We start from the raw sequence: 25,415 nt of genomic DNA, 5'->3' as shown, positions 1-25,415 counted from the left end.
GTTAACAGAGGCTTAAAACACATTCTGGGATAGAAATTAAGACCCTTAAGCTCAAGCCTGATATGTTACTAACACATTCTATTAACATTTAACAAGCATGAAATACAGAGAAATTGTTTATAGAACAAACATGGCAAAAACTTTAGTAAACAGTGAAATGATCTTTGATTAAAGAAGTTAGAGGCATCCTATTTTATTGCACATTATGCAACATCTTTGTGCAAAATTAATGTGCTGTAGGGAGAATTTTAGATTTCTCCTTACTGTCCTTAATGTTGTTATGGATAAATCTCAATGAGTCTTAATAAATTCCTCTGTCAAAGCAGGTGTCCTAAAAACTAGCACTGATTAGCAACAATTTTTTTTTTTCCTCTTCAGGTCTAAGCAGAAATGCCAAATTTAGAAACAACCCTCACTCCAGTGAAGTGGAAAAGGTAAGTGCAACAGAAGTTTTTTTCAAAATAATATTGAATTACTGTTTGGTTGTACTTACTTTTACATAGCTAAAGAAAATAGCCCTTTTAAAATAGCTTGTTTATTAAATTTTTTTCTGGAAAAATATATTGCTGAGAGGTTCCTTTCTAGTAACTTTGGTCAGATCAAGTGTTTGAATGACAACAAAAATCCGGTTGGTGCAAGTGCAATGGTCTTCAGTGCACAATGTTGACAGAGGAGCTTTTCTTCATTTGTGTGTGTTATGGCCAGGGATCTCGGCCAGCAGCTTGGTTGAAGTCTGATGTTTTGTAAGTCAGCTGATTCACGGAAGTTACTACCCAGAATCTATGGACAGCAATGGAAGGGTGGTAGAGTACTCACAGAAGTGTGGGTTTATCCCCAGCAGCCTTGTTCTCCTCAAATAAGAGGTGGTTTTGCATTAGCATATCAGTGGGCTATATCCAGTGATATGTGCCTCTGAAGGTTCTTTAAATTGTACTTTTTTCTGAGCATTTGAACAATTTGAGAACATTCACAGGAGTGTTGGGAGTGTCTGCAGCATTATGTACTGTTAGCCTTGGGTAAACTGCAGAGGATCACTGTCCAGTAGGAAGTCAATACCAGATGCTGCTCTCTAGCACCAACCCTCCTTTTTCATCCTTTCATCTGGTCATTAGATTAGATTCCATTACTCGCACAAGTCCAACAGTCTGAAATGGAGACCGTGTTCCCATTGCTTTGTCTGTTATCTGAAATTATGCCAGAACAATTCAGATCATTATTAAATAAAAATACAGTTGTCAGCTCTACCATTCTTTATTTCATTATGCATACTGATTGTTATTTACTGGAATATAAAAATTATTGTAGTTTGTATGTCATGAGGAGAGATATTTCTAAAGTTTGAGAGTGAATAACTATAACACTGTTCAGTTCTAGCCTGTATTTATTCTTATCAGGAAAAAATGCTAGTAGTTAGTAGTAGGTCTCTGAAAAATTGTGTATTTCTCTGTATGTTTCCTATCGTATTCACTTTGTAGTGTCATGTTATCTTAAGTTGCAGCATACGTAGGCCAACAAAAACTGACATAAAGGAAAACAGCATAATACAGTGTAATGATATGTGACACATCATTCAGATTGGGAAGCAAACTCACTTTCTTGGAATTAATACCTACTACTTACTGTGTTTGCCATTAACATGCTCTCCTCTATGCATACTCTCCCCTATGCAATCAAGGTATGGTTTGTTTTTCTTAGGTCAGAGAATATTAGCCTGTTCTGAAAAAATAGTAAAATAATCAAGTATTTTTTAAGATGTTGATTCATAATTCAATCCTGATGTTGCTTTCCTGATTCCTAAAATAATTCTTATGCAGAAACAATGAATTAATCTTGATATTTTTTCCATTACATTTTTATTTAATAGACTAATATTTAATGATGTCAATATTTGTAATAGGTCAAGTTATGTACTCTTATTCATGTAAAACTTAAGGATAACTTCAAAGAAAAGTATGTCAATAAAAAGTATAAAGAAATAAAAAAAGTATAAGTAAATAAAAGTATAAGTCAATTATCTATTCTAGAAAGTAAGCAGGATAAGCTAATAGTGCTCTTTAACATACTCTGGGTTTTGAACATTTACTTCACAACAGATTTCAGCATAAGTGGTGTGCATTGAAAGAAAATGTATCCTTCACATGGTGAAACACGTTTCAGACTAGAAAGAAAACTTTCCAACATATTGTATTTGCTTAAGGGTAGAACTAGCTGGGAAGTGATTTTTCTTGTCCTGGGAAGGTTTGAGGTTTTGTCACATTCTGCACTGGGAGTTTGTTTTGCTTTTTTACTTTCCTGAAGAAGAGAAGTTCCCTGGAATACCTGAAGAAGTTGTCCAGCATAAAGGAAATGCAGATTTACAGCCCTTGAGCAAGCAGAAACGGGGACTCTCACACTGGCTTCCATGCTGCCTGGCATTCTGGCACAAAGGTGCCACACAGTGAACTGGATTTGAGTATGAATATGGGTAATAACTATCGTTTTACTGTGTTAATTTTAATTTAAGTCAGTTCTGTTTGTATTCATTGCATGGTTGCCAAAGGCTTCCTTCTGGCACAGAAGCATCGATGGCATGCGAACAGGGAGAAAAGGTGAAAAGAGAGAAAAAAATAATGGAATCCCTTTTCTTAGCAGCACTGGTAAGTAAAGCGAGCATTGGAGTGCAGAAGCCTTTGTTAGTGAAAGAAATGGAATCTTAGCTCATTATTCATGCAGCCAAGTCTGAAAAATATTCCAGAAATCAAAATTAATGTATTACATCAGAACTAAAATGCAGATGAAACTATGAAGGAGGAGAGAAAAGTTTCATAATATATTGTCTATACATGGTGATAAACAGCAGGAAAGTTAGTATTATTGACTGGCGAAAAATTTTTTTTCCTTGAGAAATAAAAGCACAGCACTGTTTATTGTACTCTTGCTGTTGAAGAGACTTATTTTAAAGTAAAATATAAGTGGTCCTAAATTGAAAATATCTGTACTCATGGGAAAAGTGTAACAGAAGGCTAAAGAAAAAGTGATGCAACTGAAGCAAAAACCTGAGCTTTGTTGTTAGGAATGTCTAGTAAAATGCAAGATCAAAACAACAAAATATTTTAACATTATAAAGTATTCTTAAGATATGAGCAAAAAAGTCTTCTCAGAACTTGAGGGTAGGTTTCAGTTTTGGTATTGTGTTTTCCACTTGAGCTTAGATGTTTCACTGAATCTGTGGGATGTCCATCCAGAATTGGCTTTGGAAAATATGCCCAAGTGTAGTGTTACCTGCCTTGTAAATGAAATTGCTTATGTTTATTCACTAACGAGTGATGGAACAGAAAAAAATGAGTTTTCTTATACTTTCTTACACTTCATTCTGTAACCATAAGGGTTTAGTAGATTATTGATTTCAATTTGTTAAAGTGTTAACTGTCAATGTATTTGAATAACTCCTAATTTTGGTCTAATTTAGTGTAGTTGATATCTATACACTTTCTATTAAAAACAGTACAGACACATAACTTTAAACTACAATTTTCATTATAGTTAAAAAATGTTTCATATAAAGGAAGTTTCTGCCCATTTCATCATGAGGACAGTGGACTGACTACTGCTTGAATTGAAGTAGCACCTGAGAAACTGCCATACAGTCACTTCACAGGCTGAGCTAAAGAAACAGAATTGATCATGTTACTGTGGTACAAGATCTGGGTATTATAAGGTTAAGTAGCGGAGATGTTAATGTCTCAAATTCAACAGAACGGAACTGTTATGTGGCGATTGTTTTTTTTTTTATATGGGGCATTTTGCCATGTAGCAAGGATCAAGAGTGTTAAGAAGGTAAGTTGACTTCATTAATGAATTAAAGCAGTAAAATTTTCTTTGGTTTCAAAACCATCGGGAAGGCTTTTCCTGTATATGACGTGTCTTGATTTCAGAATATGCTGTTTTAAATTCTTTTAATGTATGACATTGAAATATGTCATTATATATTACATTACATTGAAATGTAATACATTCTTTTAATGTATTACATTGAATAAATGTCATCTATACTTAATTAAATATTACCTAAAGACAGGGATACTCCTATTTATAAGAATTTTGATTTTTGAGAGTTGTTGGTCTTTATTCTTAGTTGGTCTTTATTCTTAAACTTTTGTAGAACATTCAAATGTTCTGTTTTTCACTTTAGTGCATATGAGAAGGTCACTATCTAACAGTGACTTTGAAAACTTTGTGAAATACAAAGTTATTTACATGCAGCAACTCTGGTGACATTGTCTACATCAACAACCACTTTTCCCATCGTTCCTGGTGTTTAGACTATTGTGATTCTGCTGATGTAGCTGATGTTTTTCTTCATTATTCCTATGCTTTTGTCCTTTCCTACAGGCTTACCCTGAGTTTGTCCTGACCTACCTAGAGGAACTAAATGAAAGAGAGGAGGTGACCCAGACAAAACCGCATTCACCATGGGGCCTGGTCTGCAGCTCATCAGGAGATAGACAGCAGCTCAGCAGAAGAGGTCACAGTATTAAGCCAGAGGCAGGTCAGAGACAGTCCTTTCAAAAACACATTTTGAAAAGAGAAATATCAGTGTGGAAGTCAACTTATTTCCTTAAATAAATAACCTCATTTGATTTCTTAATTTAATGAGATATTTATATATTAGACAAATAATAGTTATATACAGGATTTTCATGAATAAAAATTTATACGTATTTGTGTCTCAGAACAGTTTACGCTTATAGCCCACGTGGGGCAATTTTTGAAATTTCTTATTTCCTATGTGGAAAAACTCAAGGAAGGAAGGGAAGCAAACAAAAAAAATCACTAGATCTCTGGATTTGTGCTTCTTGATGCATCTTGACATAGCTATTTGTATTTCTGACATTTTCTGCTAATCAACAGCCTTACTTGAAAAAGTAGACACACATTATTTTAATTAGCAATATATAAATTACATGGTTGTACTTCCATCTCTTAGGTTCTACAAAAAAATGTCAGCAACCCCAATCAAAAACAACTTTGAGGACCTTTGGACGCCCATTTAATGCCTGCAGATCCCCTAGGGGAGACTACACAGCTGACAGTGGCACTGGTGAGGAAACTAGAAGAGAAACATCCTAAGGCCTCAGCTCAAAGGTAAGCCACTGACAGAACTGATATTTATTGTTCAATGACATTAGATGTTTTCCTTCAGTTTCATGTAAGATTGATTTCCTGGATATTATTGAAATATCTCAGAAACCCTCTGGCTGATAAGCAAACAGGGATTTTGACCAAAATTAATGAAAAGGAGTGACATTTATGTGCTTTATTTTTTTTATTTTGAAGATTGATGTGGATGATGTTTGGTAATAATTGCAAATTTACTTTTTCATTTTTATCTACAAACCTCACATCGTGCAAATTACATAAAGAAATAGGACTTGTATGAACATTGTGGCACATTTTGCGCCTCAAGACCTAAGTTTAAATGGTAAAGGTTTTGTTAGAAACCTGAAAGTCATGCTGAGCCAACATACTAAGTGACACCGTCACTTTCAATATAGGACTGATTTTAATTTGAATAAAAGTTAGTGTTCTTAATTACTTCCACTTACAGCAGGCAGAAGACTTTGCCTTTCTTTAGATAACAGAAACTTTTACAAATGGTATTTTTCTAGTTATTTTTGAGCTTTTGGGTATTTTTAGATCAAAGCTTTTTAAATGGACCTCCCATTCAGATGAAAGACTACTAGACATCACTCATGATTAGAATGAAAGTTGCCCTAGTTAATGTTGGTTTTACTACTGACAGTAAGTCAGTAACAGTAATTTACAGGTGACTGCAAACAACAACCAGGGTTGCTTCATCTAGGTTATTGTAATTCTTCTCTTGGCAGTATTACCCTTGGAGAACCCACGGATTTGCTCCTCTGGTCTTCCTCTAAGGACTAGTATTTTTGGTGTTTCATTTATAATATTAACTAGCACATATTTAGTCTTTCATTATCCAAAATACTTCTTGAACACATCTGAAGACTATGATATGAAGGTATTGGCTATCAGTAGGTTTTTGGGAACTGTAGAGGTAGGTTACCTGTATTTTGGGTAATTTTGTTCTTTAATGAATCAAATAACTTTAAAGCTTTGTTAAACATAGAAGATTAACTACTAGTAAATACTGTTGTATGTTTACAACGTAAAGTACCAAAGTTAATATTGATTATATTGGCTCTTTCAAAAGATGCCTTCTGCGGTGTAAGGTGAAAGCTCATACAAGATCATTTTCTCCACAGTGCTTTGGGTAGGAATTGTTATGCTCTAAATATGCAATGCCATGCTAGGGTCACCACAAAGTATTTCACTTCATTTAAGTACAATGGGAGAAGTGAAATTTCTTCACCTCCATGTCCATGCTTTTAGCCCCAGATAACAGTATATAAATATTAAGCTAAAAATCTCTTCTTGCAGAACACAGACTTTTGATTTAAAAAGAAAGCTGCAGTCAAGATAGCCCGTAAGCACCGAATGCTTGACTTTCTGTCTTTATGTATCTCTTTCTACCAAAAGTGGATTTATGCAGTCTAAAGCATTTTCCTGAACTAGAATGAAATATAGAAAAATATATTTTAATACCAAAATAACATTATTTTAGTGTTAGAAACATTTGATGTTACATAGCAATGGTAACTAATTCAAAACTTCTGCAGTTACCTCCATTATGGGAGGTACTAAGTGATTTAAATTCTTTTGCTGCTATTTTTCACTAGACACTGATAAATACTAATGTATTGTGTTAAATAGCTGCCACATGCCACTCTGTAGTTTGTAGAATGCTTTCAGTGCCTGAAAGATGATGTACGAAATAGGAGACAGGATTTTATTTATCCTCTGTGATTTGAAAAGCTGTTCAATTTCCAAGTAGCAATAAAATTTGCCTTCCTTTACAAAATAACATGAAAAACTCTCATAAGCGCAAATGAGGTATGAATAGTGTGTTAGTAGAGGACACTATATATGTGTGTCCTAGAATTTTGGTTTCAGGAGTTGGTCCAGCTATATGGGTGAATGAAGTGAAGATTATGATCACTGTTCCTCCCAAGAGGTTCAACTCTTTTTTTATAAAACTCTTTGGTTGACTGCTCTGCTCAACGTTCTCATAGATTTTTTTTTTTTTTTTTTTTTTTTTTTTTAAACTTTGGCTTATTGAGAAGGGAAGGGAACTGTCTCTAGAAGAAGATTCAGCTGTGCAGACCTAGGGGTTTAGGGTAAATTTTGGGTGTTGAGGGGTATATCACCAGGGTTCCTGCTGCTTCAGGTTACTGCAAGGCTCCTGATAGTCCTGTGTTCTATCTGTGAGAACTATGCAGATCCTTTGGGTGCATTAGCTGTCTCAAATACAAGCAAGCGTCTACTTTTAAGCTATTAAGTCATACCCTAACTGTTTCCTTTTCCCACTTAACGTTTTGGAGGAATATGCATTTCAGAGTTGTCGTTCTTAGTGTTTTTCTGGTTTGGATTCTGAGAAACAGTGATAATTTCATGGCAAGTCACAACAGCATGAAGTCAGCCCCATGTTGAAAGAAAACTTATTCTATAGGATGTTGTAGGAAGAGCTCTATGAAAAGGGCTAAGTTTCAAAGAATGTGGTTAATCAGATTTCAAGTTTGTGTGCAATGATTTTCATACAATTAGATTTTCTTTCCTTATTCATTTTTGCTGGTTGAAGGGTGCAGTCTTACCTGCACATGGTTTAGCCAGTTGCACAGTATCCTATGACACATGATAGTAAAGACAACAAGGAAATGATCTTGTCTAGGTTTTTTTGTGTCCTACCTTAGTGGTCTCTTCAAGTCTTTAGTGTCTTTGGGAACACCTTATTCAGTGTTCCTTCCAACGTTGGTTTTTAAATGCATCTCATACATTTACCAATTCATATGATACATGATGCCTATAAGATATGAAAACCTGAACCTCATCTCTGATTTACCTGACTAAATCCATGAGTTTCTATGTCAAAGGTGAAAAACTCATCCATTGCAGCAAATACCATTGAGGAAAAAATCCTTTCTAAATGACAAGTGTTGCCCCAAACAGACCAAAATCCAATCATAAGCTATTTACTAGACACAGAAGGTTCAAGTTGCTGAGAAGATTGGCCTTTAGGATAAGTGGAGAGGTGAGCCGTATGATTGTGATATATGTACTTCCCTCAGTGCACAAGGATTAATGACTTAGATAAGTAACGAAAGGCCACTCAATTCTTTCCCATCCTTATTCTCATCCTCACTTTTCACATATAGGGAATAGCAAATCATTGCCTCCTTCCACTCAAAAAATTTTGTTCAGTGGATGCTTGTAGAAAGACATTACATATTATCCTGACCCAGGCAAAGATGATACTAACTTAATGGTTTGGGTGTCTTACATTGTGGAAATGTAACCCCTTTAACTTCTGACAGCATTTTAAATGACTTATCTTTCTTGTTGGTCCTGACTAGGAAAGTAAGAGAATGCTCTTATATCATCAACTGTAACAGATGAAATATCTTTTGATGGCAGTTAAGTCTCTAAAACAAGGAGTTATTTAATGAAGTTGCATGCCAGAGTTCACACTTTGTTCTCATGCACGTCTCCACAGAGGAGTGTTGCGTGCTTGATGTAGGATATTGGTTTTTCCTTTTTTTTTAATGTTCCAGTGTGAAACTGCAACCCAAGTGAAAGGGAACACTGGCAGACAAATTCTAGTCAGAAAAAGGGGGGAAAAAGAGCATTTGGTCTGTATTTGTGCTGTCCTAGCAGTACATTAAATTTTTGAATAGTCCCTTTAAAAGATGCTACTCACATTTCTAAAACTAATCACCTGTTTTAATGCAGTTTTGGGCCTTATTGGATTGCGCTGCTTCCATAAATAGGCTTGATTTCACAAGTTTCTGAATATTTTGTCTCCAGTCCAGATATGCATTCAAGTATGTCCCAAGTTAAGTACATGCTAGGTACAAGCATTTTTGGATCTGGGTCAGAATGCTTATGACCTTGTCATATTTAATACTGAGAAAGACACATCTAGGACAGTTGGTTTAATTTTATTTTTTTCTGAATCAGTTGGACAAATTCAGTTATTACACTTTTGTAAGACTTATTAGTGTAGGAAAAATGACTAAGGAATACCCCTAAGAAGTTGGAAATGTTCTCCTGCTTCCATCAGTGACACAGCTATGAATTGGTACAATTGCCTGTAACAGCTAAGCAAATGCTTGACCTTGATTCTTTATATGCTGTTCATTCATTTTAAATTCCAAGTGGGCAAAACATAGGCAAAAGTCATAATCTACATCTGTATTGTAAATTAATTACTTCATGAAGACAGCTGAGAATGTATTAAAAAAATTAATTCACAGCTGGATTATTTTTAAAATCTGTTTATACATATTCCACTTTAAAAAAGTGCTTTAGACTATATTTTCTTAAATGAAGTACCCTTTCAGGTTTCCATTTGTGAAAACTTCTCTGAGAAAAACTGAGTTGCAATGATTTTCTGTGATCTATCTGCCATGTAGGTGTTCTAAAGGTTAAAGCTTTGAATCGGTGACAAATTAGCTTCCACTACCTGCTTTAGTCACGTCTTGACAAAATTACTGTAGTAGCTGTGTCTGCTACAGATACAAATCCTGTTCTCTGCTCATCTCGGAGAGGAAATGAAAAGAAAGTATCATAAACATTACATTCCCATTTTCAGAAAGCATTTGGACATATTTGTTTACATTAGTATACCAATTTGAGTGGCTTACCTTTATTTAAATGGAATAAGAACTGGGGGGTGAGGGGGGTGGGGAAGACTGTAGCAGCTGACAAAGCATGGTGACCCAGCTTGTCACCCAGTGACCTGTGAGAAGGAAATAATGAACTGTGAGTAGCTGTCATCTTAACTGTTTCTGACAGTTTGGCTATGGGCACATCTGTGTTAGTTGCATGGAAAGGCCTTTGTTGTTTTCCCACTAGTGACTTTGCAGACCGCTGTGGGGTTTGCTGGCTGCCCTGCTCTTACGCTTCCCCCTCCTTTTTTAGTAGTAAGAGCAGCTGCCACTGATAGAGCTGACATTTCTTTTAATGATTTACTTGGCATTTATACCATTAAAAACAAGAAATTAAATTGAAATAGAGCTTTTGGTTATAATAAATGAAAATATTCTCTGTATTCATGTGAGATCTGTTGTAAGCATGCCTATAATCATTCTGTCTTATCTACATAACTTACAGCAGTGTTCAATGTCTGTTGCTACCCTTCCTTCCTAATATCTTGTCATACTTAACTGTTTTGAGTGAATTATCGAGTCTACTGGTAATAACATTTTAAATAATCCAGCTGTACTAGGCAGCTTTTCATGGTTAAATGATATATTACAAAACAAACAAATATTATTGGTTAAATAATATATTACAAAACAACCCCCTTCCATTTATTTAGTATTATAGGAAACAATTGCTTCCTTTTCCAGACTGACCAAAGTATGAATGTCTTTTCTGGTGCAGTAGTGCTAAATCTTGGATAACTTAGTTCACACTATTATTAGCATTTTCAGCTCGGCAAGTGTTAAATATAGGCATGCCTGCTCTCATAATAGTGTTCTTAGTTGACTTGTGAATGATGATTGTCAAGAAAAACTTGAAATCATGACTTACAAAAAATGAATGACTAACACAAACCTTATAAAATGTAAAGCTACCTATTTTAACAAAGTGTAAATATTTTACACGGTTGATATACCTTATTGCTTTTATGTTATAATATGCTTGGAGTAGGTTATTACAAATTGCTTTGCAGGAGTTGAATGTTAAAGACTTCACTCACTAGACTGAAAGTACAGCATGCTGAAGCTGAAATCTTTGTGCTAATTGTTTTCCTGCTGTAGGTTTTGGGGAGCTTAAATTTGTCTTCTCAAATTTACACATTTTGGCTCAATCTCTTTAGCTGTTTCATGTTCCAAGTTCAAGCTGTACTCAATAGTGTTCACATGCAAGGGAAAAGAAATTTATATTAACTCTGAGGACACAGATTTATGAATTGGTTCCTTTGAGGGCTGTAGTAGAGCATGCAACATGATCTAGAATACAGGTCACAGTCTCTTGCCTAATTGTGTGGTGATGGAGCCATTAGATATATATATAATAATGGGTCCCATTGATCCATTTTTGCTATATCACTGGTGCAATCCTCAGTCCTTACTTATTTAAAAGTGGTGCAAAGACAAGTTGTAGTGAGCAGGAGATATGCAAAACCAGCACGATTCTCTACTGCGTCATATGTAGTTCAGAGGAGCATTGCAGGTGCCTTCTGAATCCATGTTTTCATGTATGTGTAACATGAAATAAGTAAAAAACAAACAAAAAACCCCAAACCCAACATTTTCTTGAATGTTGATGCTGTTCTAATCACAATGAGATCCCCCTTTCCAGAGGATTGTGTATTCTCTGAGTAGATATGCAATCTCTTTATTTATATACATAAAACAAACAAGGGTATGGGCATACAGGGAGGAGGTTACCTGCCTAGGTTTGTTTAGCAGTAACTAGCCGAGTCAGGGTGCTCTGAAGGGATGCTCTAGTTCCCCGTCTGGTACCTGTTGGACCAGCACGTCTCAGCTGTTAAAAATTTTCTCGTGCCTCCATGTAGCATGTGTGTCTCCTGGATATGACAAAAAAGTCATATGCTTGAAAGCATACACCTATCTTCAGGTTAATGTATTTATCAAGTGATTACTATCAACAGATAATAAAAACAAACTGAATGAGTTAATGAACTTGAATGAGCAAGACCACAGCAGGAAACGAGTCACTGACAACATAACTATGGTTAGAAAAGGTTGCTGCTTTTCAATGCTTAACGTACTGGAATAGGAGACAAGGAAAAAAAGGGGGTTCCTAGACAACCAACGTGTGTCAGGTATAAATCGAGCCATTGTTGTAATCCTTACTGATTTGTCAAAATAGGAAGGGCCATGATATTTTTTCCTTTGATTATGGAATAGAAATAAGCTCACAAACAATCTAATCATGGTCTTGTCTTGTTTTATGTTAGTTACAGCCTCTTAGCCCACGCCAGTCACGTTTCATGGTTTTGGTTTTCTTTCCTCGCTCTGTTCTTTGATTTGAGATACTTCATTAACCAATAACAGCAATATCAAGTTATTTAGTTGTTTTTAAAGGAATCCTGCTTTTCCAAAAAAACACACTTCAAAGATACAGAGAGGGCATAGAAAATACTGGAGAAATTTAATTATGAAGAAAGATGGGATGTACAGAATACAAAAGAACTAAATAAATAGTAAAGAAACTTAAGCAGTGCACAGACACTCTCCCAAGTTGTTTTTTATGTCATAAATAGTAGTTTTTGAGAGAGTTTTTTGTTTGTGAAGGTGTTTTTTGGATTGTTTTTGCTAGTTTTGTGTGGTTTTAGGAGGTGGTGTTTGGGGTGGTTTGTGGTTTTTTTTCAAGATATAAGTTTATTTCTGGGTTCAGTGATACACAAGAGTGAAGAGAGAAAGGGAAGCATGTTTCTTCTTTGCTTATATTTTGAAGTAATCATATCTCATAATCCAAATATAATTGAATAAATGAAGGTAAAAGGTGACAATTTATCCTAAATTACAGGAAAAAGTAATTGATATTAGGTTGAATAATAGTTACATAGCCCTTGTTTCTTGCTAGAAGTAGGCATATCTGGAAGTCATGGTGAAACTGTTGTATCCAAGGAATTGGACTGAATTTCTTTTGAGATCAGATTTTAAATGCAACAGATGGGGTGGTGTGGGTTTGGGTTTTTTGGTGGTTCCTTTTTTTTTTTTTTTTTTTGTGGTATGGGAAAATCCTGAGACTTAAGGTTAAGAAAGGTTAGAAAATGTGTCAGTGACTCTGAAACGGAGAGAATCTGATAGATTTATAATACAGTATGTGACAAAGAATTTTGTAGGAAAGCTTCATGCCAGCAATCCCCATGTCAGTGAAAAGTCTTAGGATATTAAGACTGAGAAACGTTGTTTTACTTACTTATCTCATTATACTGAGCATACAACCCCCCTGACAAAGATAAAACTGACAACTGCAGAACCAATCTTCCCTCTCCCAAGAAAAGACAAGAAAATTAGCTCTATGTGCTGTTGGAGTGCAACTCCAGGCTGCTGCAACAATAATAGAGATTAATTTGTAATTGTGTGTTGCCCCCTGCTCCTCTAGCCATCTGTAGATGACGGAAATGGTTGTGAATGGCAAGAAACAGGGAGGCTAGCAGGGAGGAAAACCAATGACAGACTGAGATTTCCGTCCTTGCTATGCGTGGTCTATTCTCTTCCATTCATATTCATAAAATGACAGAAATTAGAGATGAGAAAGATGTAATAGGTCATATTAAAAATCTTTCAACAAGGGCAGGGTTTTTTCCTGCAGTATCTTTCCTCTTGTGCATTACCTAATTAATTTTTAAAGGGCTGAAGGAATGAGACTTCAATCACTTCCCTTGGGGGTGTCTTTTCTACAGTATAATAGTCATCCTTTCTGTTAGGAATATTTTTTCTGACATTCAGCCAAAAAATAGAGTCTGCTCAATTTACTCCCATCACTTCCTTTGTACTACATAGGTTTGTACCTTTCCTGTATTTCTGATAAGAATTTATCCTACTTGATCCAATGCCGAAGCTTAGTTCAGTTGTACATGGTTATTTTGCTAGCCAATTTAAATGAGAAATATGTCTTTCTGAATTTCTCACATTATTTTGACTCACATTACTTTGACTCACCTCAGTTCTAGAGGAATCTTACACTTCATTGCAAGGGTGCGTACCAGGAAAAAGTTTGTTTTCTGAAGTATTGTAACCATTTCTTTTTCTGCACTCTGACTCACGTGCTTTTCTTTATGCTCTTTTATGCTATAAGCCCATTTGAGAGGTAATTCTGGCATTTAAGAGGCTTAACAACAAGTGAGTTTTCTTGTGAAGCTTATGTTCAGGTTTCCAAACATGCTTGGAAAACATAAGATCCAAAATTCAGTGTTTAGAAGTGGCTTCAACGCTCTTATGCACAGCTTTAATGAACTTTCAATAGGACCAATACAGGGTCTTAAATATTTATTATATTCAAAGCAAAAGGTAAACAGTAAACACTGGCAAATAGTTGTACCACCTCAGCGTTTTGGTTGAAAGCCTAATTCAGGCTGTTGTTGCCCATCAGATTTTTGAGTCCTGCACTGTAAGATCACTTGCACTCACTCAACCTGTTTAACTGCAGGTGTTTTTAATAGGACTGGGCCAATATATTACTGTTCTAATGCAGTTTAGTAACATCTTTATGCTAAGAGAAAAAAAATCAGTTAATCTAAAGTTTGTTCTAAACACATCTTGTTTTTCTATCAATATTGCTTCATGTGAGAGTACTATACCTACTAGGACAGTATTCCTAGTGCAAACATATTTAAGCTTTGCGTCAGCATAGTAGTGCTTTTTTCTATTCCCTTCCACTCTCAAGTAAAAAGTTATGCTGGCGAAAGCATGTTTTCTGTTTTAATTTCAGTGTTCCTGTATTTATCAAAGATTCTGCCTTTTCTCATTTTGGAGTGATTGACTATGCTGGCAGAACTTTGTAGTGTAGATGTGGTCTTATAGATCATAGGGATCACAGTTCTTGGTACAGTGAATAGAGAGGTCTAGGTAGCACTTGTCTGATGGTGACCACATGTTGAGTCATGGTATAACTCATAATGTTTTTTCACATGAAAACACTCAGAAATTATGAAGTCAGTGGGTAGACTTTTTGTTGGTTTTATTTTCCAGAACTCTAAAAATTTGCCTGTACTACATAGAATAAAATCGAGAATAAAATTGTGAGTTTCTTTTCTTTCCATAAAATAACATTAGATTTTCACCAATTTTCTCTAGAGATTTCAACATTTCTTTATTTGTTGTTGACCAACATCATTACAGCTGTTTATAAATGTTTTAAAGGTTAAACTGTGTTTTCAGATGCACTTTTATTTGACTGTTGGAATATGGAATTGTATTTAAAAGTTAGTGTGGTGTTTCAGAAACAAAAAAGTCCAATACTAAATGATTCACCCATTTACAAAGTTAGCTATTAAAATAAGTGTGTACATGTGTTGGCAATTCTGGGCGTATGGGTGAGTATGCATACATAAAATCACCAGGACTGTAAACATTTGTCACTATAGGTGGCTTGATCGGGTGTGGGGGGGTAGGGAACACCAACCAAAAAAAACCCCACCCAAAACAAAAAAAACCCACCAAATCCAATAACCTCACTGCAGATGCTGGGAATCCTGCAGGATCTGGTCCTTCAGCTACTGATTCCTTGTATGTTGTCACTTTGGAGGCAATAGCATAGGGACCAGATTTGCAAGTCTATACAAAAGGAATGTATGTGCAGACTCATACATCTTTATAAGCAAGCAAGGGATTTGTGAATTTAAATGATAATCTTCTAATCCAGATTTTTCCATCTGGTTACTCACCTCCAAGGTTTTCTGGGTTGTAAGGGAAAGCGCGCATTTCACAGGGTGTAAATTCTGTTTATGTCTTTGAAACACTTTCCGCTTGGAAAAAAAACCTCAAGTGTCTCATTAAAGACAGCCAGTAGGGCATTTTCCAAAATACCAATGTGGCACCTGAAGAGGACTGTAAACTTTTCAGGAAACACAGAAAATAAAGATTCACATTACAGAAGACTTATCCGTTGTAGGTAGCACATATGTCTCACTCTTTCTGTTGATCAGATGAATTTTTGTTCTGACTTTTTTCCTGCTAACTTTTTATCTTCTACATCTAACTATTGAAGTTCCCCCTGAACTATCATGCACTGCTCCTTCTGTCTGTTGCATATCTTTCCCAAAATACATCAGCAAGAATGATTACTGGTACATTTCCTACTTATTGTATTTCATACAACTTTTTTTCTTCTTTCAGCTTAATATTATGGAATTCAAAGTAATGTCAGTTGTTTGCTTTCAGATAAGCTTTGTTCTTAATTTAGTGCTCACTGAATGAACCCAGTTTTAGATATCTTTCACCAAACTTTTAAAATAATTTTCTTACAAACTGAAACACTTGTTCACTAATAACCGGCTGCCAACAGAAAGTTAAAAATTATAAAATGTGACAACTAAGAGTCCCTTCTAATCTGGTTCCAAAAAGGCAAAAATAAAAGTTACTTAATTTTATTCAATTATAAACCTTGATTTGTATTAAACAAAGCCCTATGACTTTTAATAAAATACAAATTTTATATTCTAATTATTCTAACAGGAATTGATAATGGCACATGAAACTGATAGCAAATATTTTTCTTTTGCCAGACCTCCATAAATTTTGAAGATGGATATAAACCAAATTTTTATTAGCTAAATAACAAAACTAACAGAACTTTAACTTTCTTTCTGAACTGTATGGCAGTCATTTTTAAAATTCATTTTTCACAGTGGAGCTTTTATTCCTTTTTCATTTGACTTTGCCAGTAGGGACCTCTGTTCAGTGTTTCATCCAAAGACGACACCTTTGACAGTATGGTTGCTCTTCCCCTACAAGCACTGTGCCTCCGTGTCATCACTGAATTAGAGCCAAAGTTTTTATGTTGTCCTTCAACCCCTGACCTTCTGGCCTGAAGGCAAGAATATTACTAGCACAGCTATGCTGAAACAGAAAGCAGAGAGCATGCAAAGATGAAACAGCGTGGAACCAGTAAAAACTAACAGTTCCTGTACTTTTCCTCTTTTAAAAGAAAAAAGCAAACCCCTGTTTCTTTTCTCTTGAAGCTTGACTCTGACTTTAGGCAGCTTTGGCTTGTTCACTGACCCAGGAGCAAGTACCATCATCCTATTAGTACCCTGAATGTGAGATAACCATACCATGACAGTCTCTTGAACTACAGTGTATACATATGTTTGGAGGCAGATGAAGGTAATGTTATTTGGGTTTTTGAGGGGGTGAAGGTGTTCTTCATGGTGACAATTATGATTATTCCAGTCCATTAAAAGAATTTTTTTAAAAATCTTGTGGTATACGTAATGAATCCACAGTAGAAAGGAATATAACAGTAATATGTGTTATAGAACATCTATCTTTCAGTCTGCTCCATATTGTTGAAATGAACCATTACAGCCATCTGTCAGCATAAGGAAGGTAGCATGGATTTTCAAAAGCCCAAGAAAAGTTTTACTCCACGAATTTTTTCAAAAAGTGTAATCTTTTAGTAGCTACAACATTATATGTCAAGTTATTCCACAGGTTAATTATGCACTTGTTAAGAAGTGTTCCTTTCTTTGTTCTGAAACCTGTAACAGCTTACTCCATCTGATGACCCTCCTACTTTTTATATTAAAATAGATGGTGATCAGTCAGGCAGTCATCCCTTAGTCCCTTCTCCATGATCATCTAATAGATTTCCATCATACTCCGTCTTCTCTTTCCGAGACGAAGAATCATATTCTACACTGTTTCTTGCTTAGAAACCACTACACGCCCTCGATCATACTTGTGCCTCTTCACACTTCTTTCTAGTTTTTCTCTACATTCTTTTTCAGATGGCAAGAACCAGAGCTGCTTGTGCTTTTTCAAGATGCTGATTCTTCATGGATTTAACAGTGGCATTAGGGATATTTTCATTTTTGTTCAATGCTCCTTTTCTAATAATGCTTAAAATGTGATCTGCTGTTCTGACACTGATCTGCTGTGCAGATGAAATTTCAATAGGGCTTTCTGTTATTGCAATATCTTGTTCTTTGACAGGCAACTGGAGTTAAACAATTACAAAAGCTATAAAGAACACAGTAAGGTAATATTCTACAGAAGCATAAGCCTCAGCAAAGAACAAAAAACTTATTTTTGTGTTTGTTTTTTTTTTTCCCCTTTACGTATGAAGATTTGGTCTAATAAGGATAATAACGTTTGGTAAACACTGCAGAAGAAGTATCTCTTGAATGTCTACTTAAACTAAAACTGTAATGGCTATGGTATGCAGAGGTATGATAATGGAAACTAGGAGAGGGGTAGTATGAGACATTGCTGTGAGTATTCCCTTCTATTTACAGCCTCTCAAAGAGACTGCTCCAATGTTTAGTGTTTTGGAAATACTTCAGTCAGATGAGCAGTAGCAGATTTACAGGACTAGCAGGGCAATCTCCTGGAATCCAAATCTTCCAGCAGACCTAAAGTGCCAGAAAAATGGTAAAATATGTAAGTTAAGGAAAGAACTAAAATTATCGTTGGAGGTTTTCAAATGATTGGGAAGGGTTTGTCTTACTATAAATGAATAAGGTTAAAATCGGTTATAAAACAAAGGAGCTGAAAGTTGGAATTCAGATACAGCCTTAGTTTCCTGTTGTTTAATTGCATGGTCTTATTTTCCAAAATATTTATTTTTCATCAGTTGTAGATGACATTCTACATCAACATACAAACCTTGCAAGAATTTAGTGTTATCCTAATGAAATTAAACCCCAAGACCTTAGTCTTTCTTTCCACTCTAACCCAGTCTGGTACCACAAAACAGTTGTAAAGCTGGTGAATTTGGTTCCTGGGGTTCTCCCAACATTACTGGAACACTGGATGCTTGCATCAAGACTGCTCTGGCATTTTACCTTGGTTCTGTGGTATAGCTTGACTAAATTCAAGGGACTGAGCATAGTTCTTGATTGAAATTGAAAAGTGGCAGCGAGATGGAGAAGGATGAAGCCCTTTTTAAATTCCATTCTAACTCTGTCTCCCTTTCAGCATGAAGCAATGGTAAGCAAGCTAATAATACCAGGTGCTTAAACATTCCCTATAGCTTTATGTTAGGGTTAATGTAACAAGGACATATTTTCTTCCAAACCCTTAGGAAAGATTCAATTCCTGGGGCATCCCCTTCCTTCTTCCCTGATTTTTGATATCAACAGTGCTTATCTTGGACTTTGCAATATACTTGTGATAGAACAAGATTTTTCTTTACTCATCCTCCCTCTAATCTCATCACTTTGGGGAATGGGAGGCTGGTATGAAAGAGAAGCAGGGAAAGGAAGGCGACAATTTCACAAGGTCCTAGTTATCAATACAGAGAGAAATTTTCACAAGAAAAAAATTGATTCCTTGATAGATTATGTAATTTCAAAACTGAGATCCATCAATCATTTAATAAAGACATTTATCAAATACTTTATTAAGCATTGCTAATAATTAGATGCAAAAGAGCACAGTAACAGGAAAACAAGAATTTTCTCTTCACATACATTTATATAGTAAAGATCAGAACAACGTAATTATCTGAGGAAGTGATATATTTAGCATTCTCCGTAGTTTTGTACCTAGATACATATGCTTGCAATAAATAGTGGAATTTATTGCAATTCTAAATTCTTATTAATTTCTTAAACTTATTTCTGAGAAGACATTCCTTTCACATTTTGCTTAAATGTACTTTTTAAAGAACCCTATATACATGTTTAAAAAAAAGTTCAAATATGTTCAAAAAAACCTCCTAAATCTAGGGTTTGAATAGATGCAGCACTTGTATATGTACTGAAAACGAAACAGCTTTAAAAAATTACTTCTGAGGCAAAAAAAATCTAACACTTAATTGGGTTTTTGTTTGGTTTTGTATTTAAAGAACTGCTATATCTTCCACTGTAGTGTTTTCTTCATTCAAACAGATAATTTTCTGGAATGCTACACCACCCTGCACACATTCTGTCCAGTTAGTTTAAATGAAAATTCTGTGTATCATATAATCTTCTTATTTAAAATGTTGATGGAAATGGCTTGCTCAACTGTTATGACCTTTATCCTTATGAAATGTATAGTGTCTAAATGATTAATCTGAAGCCACATCCATTCTGCATGTTTTCTACTGTACATCGTAGCAACATAAATGCCTGAAAAGACATGAGCATTCCTCTACAATATTCATTTTTAATGTAAATTATCTCATGCACACTGTAAGATTACTTTATTATGCAGTTAGTCAGTATATATGCACTTTTCTAGGAAAAAATATAGAAGAGGTTAGTTCCTTACTGCATTTTCCTTAAGAACTCAGTAACACCTTATTACTTTTAAGCTTAGTTGGAAATAATGTGTAGCCAACATATACAGACATTATTTCTGTGCATAACAGAAAAATGAAATAGATTAGAAGGAAAACTACCTAGGAAATACTACATGTTCCTTTTGTTCTAGTGTGGTTGAATATTTAGATTATAATAATAGTTCAGGATTTAATGGCAACTTCATAAAAATAATTGTATAAATAAGCTGTATTCTAGGGAAAAAACTTTTTTTATTATGAGCAAAGTAATCTTGCATTTGAAAAATCTTACTAACTATTGATCTGTGGGCTTTACCTTGCAAGATTCTCAGCATTTTTCTCAAATGTAGTAAAACCTTTATGCATCTGGCTAACTGAAGGGCATTAATGTTTGAATTTTAGGGAGACTTTTCAGGCACACGCATTTGCTTTGCCTGATGCCTGTTTGCTCAGTATCAAGCACTTCGTGTAGGACTACTACCTCTGATTCCTCAGGGTACAGAACTGCAGTGTAGGAGACTCAAAATACAGGGAGCTCTTACCTGCAGAAAGCAGTTCCTAGATCTGGTTCTTCTCTCCTTCATTTGCCTTTGCCCATGCACCTTCACCTGCCTAACTTATAAGCCAGAGGAGCCCCAGGTTACTACTTTTGTTGTATTGCTAATGTGGCTTTTCATTATGGAATGTCAGGAGTCTTGAATCACCCTGCTGCATATTAAATCTTTCTCTCTTTGCTAATTAAGTTTTTATACATTTATGTTTGTTGTTTGATGGATTTAACTCTATATTCATAGCACTGTCCGCAGAATGTCTGCTGTAGGACTGAGATTATCCTAATTTTTGATTTGTAAGAGCAAGGACAAAACCTGCCTGTTTCCTAAGTACTGGTAGAACTGAGTTTGTTTTTAATGTGTCCACAAGAGAATCTAACTAGAGCTTTTTTGTTAACTAACACATGACAATATGATTAGTAATCCTTTTGTAAGAGAGACAGCATCCCAATATTTTGCTTATGGGCTCATTGGTATGTCAAATGAATATGGAAGTAGGAAGGAGGGAATTGCATTTTGTGCTTTTAATACATAATACATCATCATACTGTGTTATAATTTTGTTTTGCTTAAGCTCATAAGAACCCAGGTAAAAATAACTGCGTTCAGAAGTAGTTTCCTCTGCTTAACAGACTCCAAGGGAGGAATCTCTAAATTAGTTTCTTCCCCCCCAAGCGAACACGCAGCCCTCTATGTTAGTCCCATTAACGTTCGGTAATAAGTTAGTTTTCAAATATCAATAAGATGAGGTGGTCTTGATGGAAGTTAAATGTCCCTAAATCCTATGAATTGATCTGCAGGAGCTGTTTTCCACATGAGCGGTGCCTTCACCCAGGCACACATCCGCAGAGCAGCGGAGGTCAGGGTGAGGAAGGAGGAGCGGGCTTGGCGGCACACACGCACTCTATTCCTGACAGTGTCTTGCTTCAGCAAAGGGAAGTGAAGCGCGTATACCATGCTCAGTGGCATTTCCAAATGCAGCTCAGCTGGGGGCCTCTGCTTATTGCATCAGTGGCACATACTGAGAAAAAAAGGAAATACATAATTTTGTCAAAGTAGTAGATCACAATCTCCCCCTCCTCCTTCAAAATCATCACCAGCACACACTAATAGCTCTAATAGATACAGATTTTATGCATATTTCAGTCACAGCAGTATTTCTAATGCATATGTGAAAGGGTCCTTAATTTATGTCTACCAACTGTGTGGTGCCCTTCTTTTGGGTAATGTCATCATCCTAATGGTGTTTCTATTATACTCAAAGGTAGCAAATGAGGCTTATTGCAGGAAGGTAATTGATTTTCACTGAGTGAAAATGTAAATAGCCATAAGAAATCCTATGAAAGACAAGCAGTTCAGAATTGCCAAAAAAAAATTATTCATATACATTACTTATTGATGTTAGTACCTGTAAAATGTTTCTTATTATAAGAAACTCACAATGACTGTCTTCCACATTATTTTATTTCAAATTGAAGTAAAAATTGGAGAATTTAGATGATTCTACCTTTACCAGTTTGACTGTGCATTTTATGAAAATTACCATCCTGTTCAGTAAGGGTGCTTCATTTTGTCAGGTTTCTCTCAAGTGGAAGTGAATAAAATTCCTGATATAGACATGTAAAGAAAAACTGTGCTTCTCTGGGATTTCAGTAGTAAGAGGTAGACATTTAATGCACCCTCTTTGTGGCTTGTCAGTGTGAGCTTTCCTTGCATCTTGACAGGTTATTGGAGATGGTGTGGTTTACTTGGACCTCAGGATTCCAGAAGATTGTATGAGTGAAAAGAAAAGATGGCGTACATGTTCTGGCTGCATCACAACCACTGTTCTAGGGAATTGTTTTAGGCCAGCAAAAATAGCCACCTGTGGTTACGGTCTTTCTCCGTGTTCTGCAAAGTGTGTATGTTTTTTTTTCCCCACTCAGAATATTGTCTTCCCATTATTTTTGCTATCCACAGTGTGCTCCTGATTGCCAAAGTGATACCTGCTATGAAGGGCAAAGCTGATTGGATGCACATTTATCTCCTTCCAATATTGCACTGACAGTTTAAAGTTCTGTGTGTTTTATGATCAAGGACTGATGGCAATAGGTTATTTTTCTCCCATGAATAAACTGATTTTCAAATCTTCCAGTGAGTAAATGACCAGGAAACCCTGCACATTCTAATCACTGCTGGTTCTATCCATTATCTACTAAGTCATAGTTTTCTCCTAGCATAATTGTTTGGAGGTCTTTGCCATGTAATTATTATTTTCATAACAAAAAAATCACTCTACAAATAATATATTTTGTTTAGCATTGGAATACTTTTGGCTTCCTAACTAATGAGTATTTATCATTCTGCAGTTTGCTTGGAGGAACATAAAAAGCCCAACAGAGATTTCGCTTTAACTATGGAGTTGAGAATGCTCCGATTTTAATATGGAATAACAATACTGGTGTTAGAGACGAATATAAAAAGTCTCGTATTCAAAAGGCCTTAGAAAGTTATAGATGAAATTGTTGTAAGTTCCTTTAGCTTTAATTGGCCTCTGCATTTAGCATTTTTCTGTACACCTATCTACTATATTCTAGCTGGCATATATAAACATAAGTCAAGCTTTGGAATGTATGTAAGTGCAAAGCAAATCGGAAAGCTCTCTAATTTTACAATAACAGAAAGCAAAAAATTGCATGGGTTTTTTGTCAAGCACCTGCCTCCAGTTTTATGCAACCCATTGCTTGACTATAACTAGTACCTACAGGTTTTTTAAAAATAAATCCATTATTCTTACAAACAACTTTTCACCTTCTAATCCAAAAAAATTACATCTTGACTTTCAGAAGCCCTGAGAACTAACAGTATTGTAGTCTTTATATAGATGCAAACTGTAGTTTAACATTTTAGACATACAGAGTACAAGTCCATTATTGCCTGTTTCAATTTGATAATAATCTATGAAGGTTGAAAATGAAATAAAAATATCATTCATGAATGTTGCTTAAATCTTCATGTGTGGTGTTACCAAAGCAGCAGGTCTGGTGCTTTTTAGAAGTCTTTTTACAGTAAGTCTATTTTTTATCTCCAAAATAAATCTGCAGATTGTCTGATACTCTTGTTTATGAGGCACTTGATAATCTTTTGATTTGTAGGTCTTCAGATTAAAAAAGTTAAAAATCTTTTTACAAAAATAAATAAAAGGACACAGGAAAACAAATCTGAATTGGGTGTTCTGTCTCCATAGTCTCGGTAGCGTGTCCTATTCAGGCAGGTCTCTGCTAATAAAGCTACGGAGGGATCGAATACAGAACAAAAGGAAAACTTTTGTGCAGAAACATTCCACTGTTCAGCAGGGGAAAAACGACTCGGATAAGCAAATATTTAGCAAAATACTATATGTGTCCAGCCATTACACAAATATATGGCTGTATTATATAGCCATAGGTCTCATTACTCCAGTTATTGCATTCTAATTCAACATCCTAAAAATTTTTTTTCTTAAAACTGAAAGAAGAGCTGGCAGTGTGTAGTTCTATAGGAGAGATTTGAATCTGGAAACTTGAGTACTGGTTAATTGAGAGTGTTTGAAACTTGAATCCAAATGCTTTTAAAAAATCATGCCATTTTGTTGTTTGACACTAATTTTCTACCCAGCATGTATTAGCAATGACTGAAATTAGCTCCCAGTGAATTGTAGTTAAGCTATTTTATGCCATCTGTGGAGAGTTTCTGATGGCAGCACTATCTGTTGTGGGGTTTTCTTTTTAATTTAATTCTCTGAGAATTTAGAGCTCATGGAAGGTGAAGCTGACAGCCTTGTAGACTTCCAGCTTCACAATACCAACACAGCATCATTAGTGGAGTTTCCACCATCACAGGTCTTAGCCCTGACTTAGAAAATACAGATTTAGACTCTAGCCTGGTACTAATTCTTACAGTTTTACTGAACTTAACTAATTCAATGAACTGGTTTGACCACCACTTCAAAGGGGAAGTGGGCTTTATGGGGTCATTGGTGAAATCATAACCAGACCCAGATCAATGCAGGTTAGTTAGCCTTTGACTTCTGTGGGAACAGGATTTCACCCCTCACAATGGTTCCCACTGAACTGTGTCAGCAGTAGCAAGAATGTTAGTACTGCTAGGTGTGATGGCAGGTTTTGTGATACAAGTCTCCACTAGAAATTGCACTGAATCAATTTATCTCGCCAAAACTGTTCTTTATACTTAACTGACTTTTCTCAGGTGTAGTATCAAATTACATTTTAAGTATTAAAGAGTATATGAAAAAAATAACCAGAACTAGATTGTTGCTAGGTTGGTAGTTGCATGCTTAGCCTTAAGCTTCAGAAGATTAACCTTTCTGTAAAATCTACATGTGCTAAATTATCATGTACTAGACAATACTTAGTGTGCATGTGTTTTGAACTATATTGCATACTATGATCTAATAATTCTCTAATGGATATGTAAAGTGTACATATCTCCTGGAAAAGAGGATGATTCTTTGAGCTTTGGACATGCTGGGGTTTATCTCGGGAATTTGAATCTGAAGCATTACAGTATAAAATTATAAAAGTTCTGTTTTCAGATCAGGACCTTTATCAGGCAAATGAATTTGCAGTGCTAAGATAAAGGCAATATTTGACCTTCTCTACTCCTTATAAAGAAAATAAATTATTGTGGCTAGTTAGTATTCATAAGAAGTCACCAAAGAGATGATTTGCGTTAGAATAAATATGATTGAATTAGAAATGCACAGTACTGATACCCTGACCTTGAGTAAATGGGTTCCTTATTTATAAAAATGTACTTAGGTATACTTCTCTGTTAGTCTGTTAATTGTGTCTGTACATT

This window comes from Nyctibius grandis, chromosome 4, assembly GCF_013368605.1.
Source record: "Nyctibius grandis isolate bNycGra1 chromosome 4, bNycGra1.pri, whole genome shotgun sequence".
NCBI lineage: Eukaryota > Metazoa > Chordata > Aves > Nyctibiiformes > Nyctibiidae > Nyctibius > Nyctibius grandis.
Note: the sequence above shows the minus strand (reverse complement) of the source record.